The following is a 14,740-nucleotide window of genomic DNA, read 5'->3' on the forward strand; positions in this document are numbered from 1 at the left end:
GCATTTGGCCAAAAAGTCATTTAAGACCTTGATGTATAAATGGGCAAAGGAAACAAATGGGAAATTCGCATCAGAAGAAATTTAGATAATAATCATGCTAGGCAGTGTTCATCTTGTCTCGTGTAGTGCAGCCGGCAGTGGGCATGAAATGTCAAGCGGCAAATCCCCAAGCTCTGCAGGTGGGGAGGGTATTTAACAATGTTTCTGGGGAAGGGCCTCTGGGACCCACATTTCTACCCAATTCAGGTTCACCCGTGAGTTACCTTTCCTACCTTCCTCCTTTGGAGCTAGGATTACTCTCTTCCGGCAACTCTCACTGTTTGGAACCAGTTTGTCACTTAGAGCTCACCTTCCATTGCAGATAAACTCTGCAGTCATAACAGCTCTCATCCGGGGGCCACATATCATATACCATCAATCATAGTCCAGGCATCCCTGTGTTATGTAATCACTACCGCCACCTACGCGGGTCACCTCCTTCTCTCCCTCCTCCGCCTCCTCTTCCTTCCTCTCCTCCTCCATCTTCTTCTACTATGAGTAAGTAAACTGAGGCACAGAGAGCAAGTAGTTCACCCAAGATCACAGACCCAGGAAGTACTCGAGCTGGGATTCAAAGCTGTGCAGGCAGACTGCAGCCCAGGCTGCGCCTCGAGAGAGTCAGTCTCCTGATCTTTTCTTTGAAGTCTCTTTCTCCCTCCTTACGTTAACGCAGCTTTTCCCACTCACTGTAGGACACCTGTGTTGTGAGGTGTTACTTGGTATCCGCCCAGGACCGCAATTTGGTGGCCGAGTAAATAGGAAAACATCAGGGTAAAACAGGTTTCTACTCTCCAGGATTTTCTGAATCTTTTAGTTTCTAATGTGATTCTCCTAGAGGAAGATAAATCGTGCAGTATTATCTTAGATTTATCCGCTCACGGATCCTCTGATGGCACGTTATTTGGTTGTGCCTGTCTGACGTCTGGGGGAGTGACTGCTGTGCCAGGCACAACTGAGGACACCACTCCACCTGAATGATTCCTGCTCCTGAGAAGACACTTACTCCTTCTTTGACTGGAGGTGGAGTTTTCTCCCACACTTCATGCCTCAGGGGGACACAGGCTCGGAGGAAGTTCTCCTTAGCTGCTTGCAGACCATGACTCTGATCCGCGTGGAAACGAAAGCCCTCTTCCTCTGAAGCTAAATGACATTCACCCACCCCACTCCTTACCACTTCCCACTGCCTTTATTTGCTTACCTCTTGACTTCTTCCCTTCTCCCCTGGGACTTTGGCAATTGCAGAGCTATTTTCCTCTCCCTCCCAATTCCTCCAATTGTCGTGGGCAACATCGACGTAGACGAGCCACTTGACAGCCAGACTTCAAAGCTCCTTTTTCTCCACGACTCCCCATGACACTTGCTTTATTGCCAGGAGTCTGACATGGATGAGCATGTAAACTTCTGTATCCGAAAATGACCTAAAATTGCCTTCCTTTCAGTTTCCTCCCTTCTTTCCAATGCTTCTCATTCTTCACCACATCAACACCACGATATTCCCAAACCTCCCTTTGTCACATGGCCCATCTTTCCAATGCTTCCCTTTCTTTCCTGCTCAGTCTATACCCCATGGTTCACACCTGCAACTCTATTGTCATATCCTCAAACTTGTCTCCCTCTTATCCTTTTGCTGGACCTTTGTAGTTCCCCTTGGTAATCCTTTCATTCCTGCTCAAAGGTCCTCTTCTCAGTCCAGTAAATCCTATTTGCTTGGAAGAATGAAGGAAGATGATATTGATTATTCTCTCTGCCCAAATTAGTATACTGTCCCCCGCCTCTTCCAGTCTAAACAAGTAAGAGTGACTTACACTCATGGTTCCCTCCTCTTTTTCCTCCATTATTTCCTCCCAAGGTTATCAGGAATCAACCTCCAATATCTCTTGTACCTTTTGGTGCTATCAGTTTTAGGAGGGAATGCTTACAATGTATTTCTTTCCTGTAATCTGAATATCACAGATCAGCATTTTCAGGATTTCTCCCTTCTTAGTAGGCTTCACATTTTCAATATCACTTTTCATTACAGTGGCAATGGATTGATCCTGTCCCTTCCACAAACATCCGTATTGCAAAACCATTTCTATTTCTCTTAACACCTTGTGTTGCAAGCCAATTTAGGCCAAATTAGATTTCTCCTGATTTAATTAAAATTCCTGCTGTTCAGGAGACATTCTGTGATGTGCAGCCCACATCCCCAGCAGAAACCCACCTGCGGGGGAAGGGTGGGTGCTTCAGTGGCTTACCCCTTCCGGGTGTTAGACTCTTGACCTAGCAGGAATCACGTAGGGTCCTCGCAGGCTTGGTATCTGAACACAGCAATACCTGGATAGGTTCTTTTTTCCAGGATTTTATAAGGATGATAAAAGGATTAGTTGAGCAGGACTAATCCTTTATTATGAAAAGGGAACCAAATACAGATGATTAGACAGAAATGCTTACAACAGCCATGAGTACAACGATGTTCTAATATCAATAAGCAGATCCTCCTTTGTAAGACACTACAAGAAACTCTGATCCAGTTGGACCAAGAAAGCATCTCTTATACAGGCCTGCCATAGATTCCTTTCTCTGCTTCTCCCTCTCATCTGGTTGACCCCCAGGTATGTGCCCTATACCATCTTGTCCTGCTGATTTTATTCTCAGCCATTACTTCTGGGTTTAATCACTGTTCACTTTAAGCAAAGTTTTTATCACTTTATTTTAATTCTGTTTTGTTTGCCTTTGACATCATCTGTACAATTTTGGGTGCCTGCTTTTCTGCTGCCTCTGAGGAAAGCCTTTGCTTGCCTGCTTGGTGTTGCAGCAGCCCTCTCCGTAAACTGAATGCTGGTCCTACTCAAGTTCACTGCCATGTGGGGCTGCGGCACGTGGGTGTTTATGTGTTTATTCTCATTGGTTGGGTAGGAGACCTTTTCGAAATGTGAGCTTAGAATGGACTCCTGTATTGTTCAGAGCCCGGAAAGACCCTTGCTGACCATAATACTGTTGTAAATGTGGTCCATGCTCCACCTGCGTCCCTTTCCCTCTACTTGCTGCCCCGTATCTCATCTTTATACCTGACCTTTGCCTTTCTTACTCTACGTGCACCATTCAGAGAGACAGGCAAGCATGAAATGTCCAGAAATTAACAACCCCCAAGTTATCCGCAGTCAGTGACTCTGGGGTGTGGCTGTATAAATACCCCAGCTCCCTCACGTCTTGAGCTGGATACTTGTGAGGAGCATGTTTTGCATCATTTCCCAGCGTTTCCTCTGGGATGAAGCTCCAGTCACCCACCAGGGTAGCTGGCTTAATTGTACACACTTTGCTGACCAGCTTCTTTTCCCTGTGTTATTTCCCTTGGCCCCCTACTGGGATTCTCAGCACATCCCAAATGAATTGTCTCCCTCAAATCCTTGTCTCAGGGTCTTCTTCAGGAATGACCAAAATGGAAGCAAGCGTTACACATTGTTTGAGCAGCAGTGACTCGGGGCATTCAGTTAACCATTTAACACATTCTCCTCTAAGCTCTACTGGCTAAGGACTTTGAATTTCACATTTTCCCTCAAAATTTTTTTATTGCAATAAAACAGACATAATATAAAATGCACTATCCTAACCATTTTAGGTGTACAGTTCAGTGGTATTAAGTACATTTATATTATTGCACAACCATTACCACATCCCTCTGCAGAACTCTTTTCCTCTTACAAAACTGAAACTCTGTACCTATTAAACGATGAATTCCCATGACCCCCACCCCTACTCCCTGCGACCAATATTATACTTTTTTTAAAAAAATTTCCCCTTTCTCTCTTGCTCCAACTTCTCATAACCAACATTCTACTTTCTGTTACTATGAGTTCAGCTTTAAAAAAATAAATATTCCACATATAAGTGAGATCATAGACATCAAAGATTTAAGTTCTCTGTAAAGTAGTCCCAAGAACAATTCTTTCTAAGGAAGGGTTATATTTCTCTAGGGATCTCAGGGTCTGCTCACCCCTCTTAAGTGGGTTTCTCACTCCATGAAATACACAATCATTCCTGGAATAACAAATAATAGGTTTAATTCTTAGGAGAAAAAGAGAGCCAAGAAGATTATATCCAACGATACTTAGATTATGACAGGATAGTAGCAGTGTGAACTTTTTGAAATGTGGCTGATTAATGCATTATAGATTTAAAACAAATTTATTGAATTATATTCTGAGCAGCCCAAAAGTAAATGTATTCCATGTGATAAGAGCAGATGCCTAGTGGTCCAGAAGAATGTATTCAAATCCTTCCTGTTAATGGAGAAAGTCTCCAAATGTAATATATTCATGCAGTCATCGTTTATCTTTTCTGCCAAGAATATTATCAGGCACCTACCACGAAGAACAGAATTCCCTCCCCTCAAGAAGCTCAACATCTAATGTGGTACACAGAAAGTAGTCAGTGTATCGCTAATGTATAATCAGAAGTATTACAACTGAGAAAGAAGTAAGAGGGAACTGAAGGCAGAAGAGATTCCTACCCAGATTAGGGACTTAGGTAGAGTTTCCCTGAGCGGTGATGGCCCAGCTCAGTCCTGAAGGATGCATGTGAGATAACGGGGAGAAAAGAAAGCAAAGATGCTCCAGGAAGAGGTGTCACCAGGAGGACAGTCCCACACAGGGACTCTTTGGAGAGCCTGCAGGGGCTTCTTTAAAGCTGGATCCTCTGGTATCAGGGTGATGCCACAGGAAAGGTGAGGCTGGAGAACTGGTGAGATTTGGATGAGATACCAACCTGTTTGCTTTTAAGTGATAATGAATGGGTAATCAATGAAAAGTTTTAAGCAGGGGAATAATATAAAGTTTTAAGAAGCTATCTTCAGCTGTAGTGTGGTAGTTTTCATGTTTTAAGTTTGTTTGTAAGGATGACTGTCATGACAAAGGAGTAAAGTCTTTTCTCTCCCATGAAAGAGAGAAGCTCAGATTTCCCACGTGATCTAAAGCATGGCGCTCCAGAGAAGGGCAAAGCCTCACCTCCCACCACCGTCTAGCCTGCTCCTTCTGCTCCAGCCCCTCTAATCTCAGTTCTTCTCAAATAAGCCAAGCAGGTTGTACTTGCTATTCATTCTTGCTGGAATATTCATCCCTCAGGTCCTGGCGGGGCTAGCACTCCCCATTTATTCAGATCACCTCTCAGAGAGGCCTTACCTTCCTCGGCACCCCTCCTCCCCGGCCCTCCATCCCCTTGTCCTGCTTCATTTCCTCTGTTGCACTTGCCGCCACCTGATATTACTCATTTGTGTATTTACCTGTTGGCTTTCTGTCTCCCCAACTAGGGTGTAAGCTCCGTGCAGATGGGGCAAGAGTTTAATGTTTTTCATTGCTTGATCCTCCGAACCTCTAATAGTACCTGCTACTGTTCAATATCAGCTGAATAAATAAATGAATAAAATCCAAGTTCTTCTCAAGTCCAGAGACACATAACTGACTGGATGGATGTGAAAATTCTGGCAGAAATTCTTGTCATAATTTCATTACTGTTCTTAGGATTAAGCTGGCTCGATACCGTTATGGTCACAAAAAATCACTAGCAATTTCCATAATAAACCCATTTTTCACAGACACATGCCCTTTGCTTGGTCTTGCAGGTTCTTACAATAGGTGTAATTAAAGCAATAAATAAAAATGTCACCTACCACACGGGACCCAGAATCCATTCCTAAGGGGATTGCATGGGTTCTGACCCCTGTTTCACTAAATGCACCCTTAAATGGAAGAAGGAAAAGTGCTCATAAATAATGAATGAGTGGGTGTGCGTCCACTGGCTGCCATTCTCACAATTCAAGGCCGCGGCTCCCCTGAGGAACAGGTCTTTCTGCTCCCTGTACCTGAAGACAGTGCTCGCAGTCATCGTTGCTTCTGGAGACCAGAGCTCTTTACAACGTCTCTCTTTATATGGTTCACTCACAGCTGGTTCGTCTCCTGATTGCTGATCCTACAGTGGGTTTTGGGAGACAGTTTTCAACAGAGATTTTGAATTTCTGCACATCTCCCAAATAGAAGTATTGGCAGTATTTTGTTTTGTGCTTTCTGTGAAAATTTGTTTAGCAAATGACCTTGGCAAGGGAAAGATAATGTCTCCCTTTGGTGCAAAATTGGGCAGGTTTGTTCGCTCTCTATTATGGAAAAGATGGGGTTTCCAAATCTTTTGGTTCCTTTTCTATAATGCAACCCACTGTGAATTCATGTGCTACCTGGCCCTGCTCCTCTCTCTCTGTGGGAACTGGGGCTTGGAGAACTTGGAGAACTGCTGATGCTTCGGCCAGTGCTGTTGCTGTCCCTGCCTCCACCCCAGGAGTCTTGTATCTTTTGCCAGCATCCATGAAACTGTGGTGGGTTAACTTGTTTACTTACAAAGAGTACAAGATCTCTTCATAGTCTTGACAGTTGACATTGGTACATTCTTGCTGATTATATATTATCATACAGATTAGGCTCTGTATGGTCATACAAACAAAAGCTGGTAACCAGGGTGACGAAGTACCAGAAAATCTTTATCTCATGAACAGCTGTTGAATGGACCCAAAGAGTTCAGCCTAGAGAACAAAAGGCTAAGAAAGGACATGACAGTGGTCTTCTACTCTATGAAGAGTAACATAGAAGAAAGAAGTCTCTCTGCCTGGGCTGCTACAAAGGACACAGTTCAAACCAATATGAAGAAGACATATTGAAGCAAATTTCAGCCAGTGAGTTACCTGCCAGGAGCTATAAGTAATGTACATGAATGGATCGGATTTTATAATAAAGATCTAAATTATTTGGCTCAGACTCTCATTAGGCATGCTCAATAATGGAATGGGTTTCCTTAAGGGGTCCTGTGTTCATGGATATGGAAGGTATTTAAACACACCTTTGGGACTGTGCATAAAGGATCCATTCTTCCACTAGAGAAGAGATTGCTTCAGATGATAAGTCTCTTGAACAAGCTCAGATTCCAGAAAATTTTGGTTATTTTCCTGCTGATGAATCTCTTCTCGACCACAGGCCAAGGGAAGTTAGAATGCAGCTTTCTGGGGCTTTAAGCCATTACATGCACTTCTTCTATGCTGTTCTGCTGACATCTCATAAAAGCAGAACTCCAGTCTAGAAAGGATCTGTAAACAGACATGGAAAACTTGGATTGGTTGCCAAGTCATACTGTCTGCTTCACTACATGCTCATTCATTCACTGCACAATTACTTACCATCTATTTTCTCCTAGACCCTGCGCTGGGTGTGGAGAATAGGGGAAAAAGCAAAACATGACTCCTTGTCCTTGAAAATTTCACATCTAATTGGGGACAGAGACAAGAAATCAAGAACTAGAGTATATTTTCCTTAGTGTTAAGACAGATGTAAACCTGGAGTCCTATAGGAGCAGAGAGAGGGAACATATAAAACAGACTTAGGGATAAAAAGAGGGTTCTGGACGGTTTCCCAGAAAAGATGATGTGTGAGCTGAATCCTAAGGGACAAAGAGGAATTGAGCAATTTCAGAAGTGAGGTTAAGGTGTAACCTTCAGAAGGAAAAGTATGCCGTAAGGCACAAGACAAGGTGTGAAACAGCCTGATGTGTCCAAGGAACTGCAATGGTATGGTCCATCCAAAGCCAGGAGTGTATGGGGAAGGGTGAACAGGCTGGAGAGTTAAGCAAGAGCCGATTACAAAAGGCCTCGTGGGACAGAAATGGGCAGACATGGACAGACGTAGGTAGACTGTCCTCTCATGACGATTACTCTGGCTGCCATGAGCAGACTGGGCTGGTGAAGGGAAAGACGCAGGGGCAGGAAATCCATGAGGAGCTGCTTGCGGTAATCCCAGAGAGAGATGCTGAAAGTTGAACAACTGTGATTAGGTGCACTCTAACTCATGGGCATAAAGGTCTCCTGGACTTGCCTTAGAAATTCTTCATGTGTTCAGAGTAATTCTAAGCTCTTAATCTTGGACTCTGCAGCCTGCCCAGGCCAGGACTTCACGACAGAGTGAGCGGGGCTGGTCCCACTGGTGGGGCATCAGTGGCATCAGGTAAACCCAGCCAGGAGGGCAATCCCTTCCCATCCTCATTAGTTTGGGCTTTTCCAGTTCCTCTGAAAGGCATTATGGCTGCTGGGTGCATCCTCCAGTGTCTATGCAGAACATTTGAAGACCGTGAGAAAGGGAAGGGGCTTGGTTGCTAAGATACAAATGGCCCCTGTTAACCACACCTACAGGGCAGCTCCAGATGAAGTCCTTTCTCTTTAGAAAGGAATTTCTAATTCCCTCCTTCAACTGCCACAGCCTACATATTTAATTTCCTTTTGGGGTTCAACAGCCATCTGGCCCATTAACAAAGGGTTTCTAACTGATTATGCAAAGTATTCAGAGTTAAAACTTAGCCAGATGTGAGTCTCTTTTTCTTTACCCCTCCTTTGAAATCCGAAAAAAGTTGGGCAGGTTTTTTCTTTCTTTCTTTGGGGCTAAGAACAAATGACATTGTGACAGCAGCTTTTAAAGTTTTCACATACATTTCTTTTCCCAAATGATTTTTACTGAATACCCACAACTTCAGACAAAGAACTGGGCTAGGCATGGAAATAGATAAGAGGGAGATGTGGAAATTTCCTCCTAGTAAGTCATGATCAGGTTGGAGACAGAAGGTGTGAGGCAGGAAATGTGGGCAGTAAGGGTCAAGCTGTACTGTGACCCAGCCCCTAGCATCACTGTGCAGTGCCCACTTCTTGGTGGGTATGAAATACAGATTTGGAGCAGAAAATAAATCTCAAATCAGAACTCATGGTGCACACTCTCCCTTTGGACACCATGGGTTCCTAACAAAAGTAATATTTAGAGTAATTCAACCACAGCCCAGTGACATGCGCCCAGGAAAGAAACACGAGCTCGGGAGGGCAGGCACATGCCGGGAGCACAGTGTCACCCCGAGAGCTGTAACCAGAGTGTCAGGTGCATCTCTGGACCTGTTCTGGGCCGAATTGTATCCCCTCCTCCTCCAATTCATACGTGAAGCCCTAACTCCCAGCACCTCAGAACGTGACCTTATTTGGAGATAAGATCTTCAAAGAGGTGGTTAAGTTAAAGTTACACTATGAGGGTGAGGCCATAATTCAATCTGATTGGTGTGTTCTTATAAGAAGATTGAAGAGACCCCCAGGGATGCTTGTGCACAGGGCAAAAAATATGTGAGGACACAGCAAGGAAACAGCCTCCTGCGAGCCAGGGAGAGTCTTCACAAGACATCAACACTGTTGGCACCTTGAACTTGAACTTCAATCTTCCAGAATGGTGAGAAGATAAACATCTGTGGTTTAAGCCATCTAGTGTGCGGTATTTTATCATGGCGGCCCCAGCAAATTAATATAAGAATTCTTACACAGACCCTCCAAATCTAGGGAGAAGCAAATTGAATCTTATCCTTCCCTCATCTCACTGGAAATTAGTGGGGAAAGCTTGTAGGGTGGGACTGGTGAGACATGGGAAATAAAGGACTCAGAAGGCAATGTACTCTGATGAAATACAACCCCAGGGCTGACTTAGAGGAATGAAGCAAAAGGCATGTCCCTCCTTCCCTGGAATAGCTTACTCTCTCCTTCCCTCCACGTAGGTAAACACCGGTGGAGAGGATGTTTAGCACAATCTCAGAAGTGAGAGCATCTGCTGGGAGTTGGAACAGTGCTGTGATTCAACTCCCTCCTGCCTTAGACCTGCCCCTTCTCCCTGCCCATCACCATCCAAGACCTCAGGCTCTTGAAAATACTCACCAAACACACACAGCTATTGAGGAACACTCAATAGCTACTCTCAAAGGATAGGATACGTTTGAGGAAAAATTAGTTAAAAGTCACTAGTAAAATATCAGAGCAAAGAGAAGTTCTGCCCAAAGATAGTAAGAGCAAGATTAAAAAACAGAGTATGGCACATTGTAAACTGACTATAACTCAATTAAAAAAAAAATCAGAGTATGTCAACTACACAAACCACAGAAAAAACAGAGGAAGAAGAATGCATACAAAGCACAGAGAACCCAGTCTAGAAGAAAACAGAACCCAAGGAGCAGAAAGCAGTTCCCCACCAGTGTTTCTAGGTATCGAGCAACCCAATGAGAGTGTGAATTCCACACAAACAAGTGTTCAAAGATGAGGTAATAAAGCAATAGAACCTGATGAAAAGGGGGCATTGTGGCCTGAAGGAGTAAAAATGGTCAAATTAAATACTTTCATTACAGAATCAAAAAATAAAATTAAAGAAGCAAGGAAGGGAACAGACATCGTTGAAAATTCAATTAGAGAAAATGTGAAAAGACTTACAAAGCACACAAGAAAAGCAGATTAAAAAGTGCAAGAAAAGGACTCAGGTAGTGGCTAATAGATAGGGAGAGAAGAAAAAGATGAATCTAGAATTCAGTTATATTCATTTAACAAATATGGAGCCCATCTGTGTGGACAGCCTCTGTCTTTGATGTGTTTACAGCCAGTAAACAAATACACAAGTCAGCATGTCAGATGGTGACCGTGCTAAAGAGAAACATAAGGCAAGGAAAAAGGGATGGTGAGCATGATGGTGGAGGTGGTGTTATTTTATACAGATGATCAGAGACGGCCTCTAGGGTCAGGTAACCCTGGAGGGAAGACTCAGCTAAAGGGGAGGAGCCAACCCAGTGTTCCAGGGAGAGGGAATGCGAGTATAAAGACCGTGGGGTGAGGATGTGCCCAATTTGTTTTGGAAGCAGAAAGTGGCAGATATAATTGGAATGGGGTCACCAACGGGGAGGATGCTAGGAGATGAGGCCGAAGCCAGATCTGCATCACCTTGTAAGCCATCGTGGGTATTGGCATACATACTCCATAGGCTGATTTGAGCAGAGGAAAGCAGTATGACTTTGGCTGATTTGTTGAGAATAGACCATTGTGGAGTGAGGGTAGAAGTAGGGAGACCAGTTCAGTGGCTACTGTGGTATCTGCAGCAAGAGGTGATGGTGGGTTAGACCGGGGTAAGAGGGATGCTTGGTAAGCAGTGGTCAGATTCTGGATATACTGAAGGAGGAGACAATAGGATTTGCAGAATGATCAGATATGGGGAAGAGACGCAAGGGAGGAGCCAAGGAGAACTCAAGACTTTTGGTCTGAACACTTGGAAGAGTCAAGTTTCCATTTCCAAGATTGAGGAGACTGTGGTAGGAGTAGATTTGCTGCAGGAACCAGAGTTTGTTTTTGGATGTGTTGCCTGTCTCTTAAATCAAGTGCAGATATGAGGAGGTGGCTGGATTCTAATTCTGGAATTCCAAGGAGAGGTCTGGCTTTAAAGATATAAATGTGTGGGTCGTCTGTATGTAGTTGAAGTCCTTGAGGTGGATCACACACCAAACAGAACAGAAAAATTATTCAAGTATATAATGAAAAAAAGAATCCATGACTCTGCAGATGACGAGAATTGCTCTGCTTCAAGGAAATTCGATACAGGGCACTAAGCAGAAAGAGCATGCAGTGCAGACACATATCCTGGTTTAGGTGCTGAAGTTCAAGGATAAAGAGTGAGCTTTTCAGGCATCCAGGAAGAATAAGTAAGTCACAGAGGAAGGAGACAGAGGCTGACCACAGCCATTATTCAGTAGTCAAAGGTAATAGACCAGCGTCTACATTTTCTGGAAGAAAGTGTGATTCAAGAATATCAAACATAACCAAGATGTTATTCAATAACAAGGGCAACAGGCAGATATTCTTAACTAACTCACATAACTCAACCCCTGAGCTCTTATTGGAAAAAAAAAATTACTTAAAAATGAAATCAGGTCACTTAAGAGATGAATCAAAGCATGGAACTCAGGAATGGATGTGGTAAAAGTGAGCATTGAATCAACTTATATAGAGACCTGATACTAAATAATGGTGCGAATTACTTTTACAAAGCAGAGTGCAAATGCTACACACCTTGACACTGTAAAAATGATGCTGAAACTAACAAAAATCAGGAGGTGGTGGGAGGGATGGTGGGAGGAAGTGTGTGAGTGCTAATGGCTTCATCATTTCTGGGAGTCAATCAGTGCTGCCTAAAATTGAAACTTGTAGTTTGAAAAATCACCGAATGCCTCTAATTGTGATCATCATCATTTTATTTCTCAACAACCGAGTATTTTAAAATAGCTATTAAGGTAAAGATTCATTTCAAGATTAGCAATTCCTTCTATTTTGTTTTAATTTCTTTGTTTTGGTAAATTCAAAAAAAATTAAGCGCTTTTGATGAAGACTAGTGCTTTATAGCATGACTCTATTTTTAGAAAAACATCTATCAATCTGTCATCTATGTATATTTACATATAGACGAACATGCAGAACAGTATTCACCTAAAAATTAGTTTTGAGTGGAATAATTTGAGGTGATATTTTAATTTGTATGTGTGTATGTGTGCTTTTCTATATTGCTTGAATTCATAATAAGCATACATTATTTTTACAAAAATAATACCATATTCCTTTAGAAAAAAAGTAGCCATGAGATATGAATCCAAATGCCAGCCGGAAGGAGCAAGATGGATTGCTGTGGGTTTGGTCTGTAGGGAAGCCTTCCTGGTGGATGGACTTTAAAAAAATGATTTATCAATGGGAAAGGATGGGATTTGCCTAAGGAAGGGAGAATGGTTGAAGCGGTGGAATCATAGAAAAGCTTAGACAAAAGGTATTTTTTATTCAGGGAATAATGAAAGCTTTCTTACCATCACTGCTTGTTACGTGTTACAATATAAGAACCTGTCTATTGCAAGGTAAAGGTTACTATCCCCCTGAGTGATAAAGAGTTAATTCAGCAGACTCAGGGTGCTCAAATCCTGCACATTTCAAAGAAGGGACTGGCCCTTGACCTGCTTCTGGAAGATCATCTCTGAATCCTGGGAATATCCTGTCTAGAAAGAGTATAATTGTATATCTGGGCCATGGCCCATACTACATAGTGCAGATAGCTTATATTAACATGGGATTTATGGTGAACACATATGACATGAGATGTAAGTTGATACTTGTATGAATCCACTGGGGGAAGGCACCTGGAACCTAGCATTTGTCTCTCCTGGACTCTGTCCTAAGCACCTTTTTCCTTTGGGGATTTTAATCTGTATCCTTTCACTGTACTAGACCATAACCATGAGTATACCAACTTTTCTGAGCTCTGTGATTCCTAGTGAATCACCAGACCTGAGGGTGGCCTTGGGGACCTCTGACAAGACCCCGCTTTATGGACGAGGAACTGAAGCTCAGGATTGATATGAATTGTTCACGCTCACACAGCCAGTAAACAAAAGAGCTCGGATTTAAACCCAGGTCTTCCTGGCCATACAGTCTTACTTTCCTCCCCTGCAACAGAGGATTCCAAACTATTTTTCTTTTTAGCACTTTTTAATACTTTGGGAAATATATACATGAAAATTCAACAAAACCCTTGACATGCAAATTAATCCCCAAAATGTGGTAACTTCATTGAGGTATGGATGGAACGTTTTGAGGTGTGCTGTCTGGACCCACACACCTGACCCCTTGGTAGCCACTGAGGTGTTATGATGCTAAGCTAGACTTCTGGGCATGAGTTTGTAAACCTACACCAAACACATTTGCTGCCTTGAGAGGAATTGCCCACATTAGCGGTTTCTATCTGCCTAACTAACTCCTCTATGTCATCTTAGGCTTCTGTGTTCCTGCAAGTTGCTCCTTACCCCTCAAGTCACAGTTCGGTGGCCTTCTGTTTAGGATGACTAACTGTTCTGGTTTGACGGAGGCTGTCCTGGTTTTAGCACTGCAAGTCCTGATCGGGATAGTTGGCTACCTCCTTCAGTCTTCTGTTCCGGTGCCCCTCAGGCTCGAATGTAGACACGAGTCACCTGGGATCTTGTTAAAATGCAGACTCCGATTCAGTAGGTCTGGTGGCGCCTGAGATTCTGCATTTCTAACAAGCTTCCAGGTGCTGCAGCTGCTGGTGGTGGTCCTGCTGGAGCCAGGACCACAGATGGAGTGGTGAGGGATGTGAGCACTCTTGGTTTTCTCTACTCAGTAATGATTGCAATGGATAGTAATTCCCTATTTGTTGGTTTCCCCCACTAATTTGTGAATTCTTCAGTGATAGGAACCATGTTGTAAGCCCCTATACTCCTGATCCTAGCAGGGTACCCACCACAGAATCAGTGCCCAAAAGATTCCTTTTGGACACGAAGAGAGAAGAGTAAAATGACTTAGGAGGGTCCCAGGATTCATGCCTGAGGACCAGCATGGATCCAGTTAACTAAGGAGCCTTGTGTGGAGCCATGAAGGAACCCGACGGCCCCCTAGGGGTGGGGATTCTCGAGACTAGCCTTATGATTGCCCTGTCTCCTCACACCGAGTTCCACCCTGAAAGAGATCGCTGGCGAGGCTGACCAGAGTCTAAAGATTAGAAGGAGTACACGGATCTGAGATGGGATGAGTTAATTTCATTCAAATGCTCTGCAGAAGTGGATTCAAATGCCCCCTGGGTTGTGTCATTAAACACACCAGGTGTGAACTGTTTCCTCAAGACCAGTCTTCACTCTCCTAGAAGCTGCTTTGTCGAAGGTAAATGAAGCCTGGGCTATTTTGACTCAATGGTTCTGTGACATGGCCTATTGACAGAGAAGGGAAAGGCTCCGAGAAGTTGAGCAACTTGCCCAAGATCACACAGAGAACAAGCTGCCCTGAACTGGATACACTTTACTGATTCCT

Source organism: Camelus bactrianus, chromosome 2 (genome assembly GCF_048773025.1).
Source record: "Camelus bactrianus isolate YW-2024 breed Bactrian camel chromosome 2, ASM4877302v1, whole genome shotgun sequence".
Lineage (NCBI taxonomy): Eukaryota > Metazoa > Chordata > Mammalia > Artiodactyla > Camelidae > Camelus > Camelus bactrianus.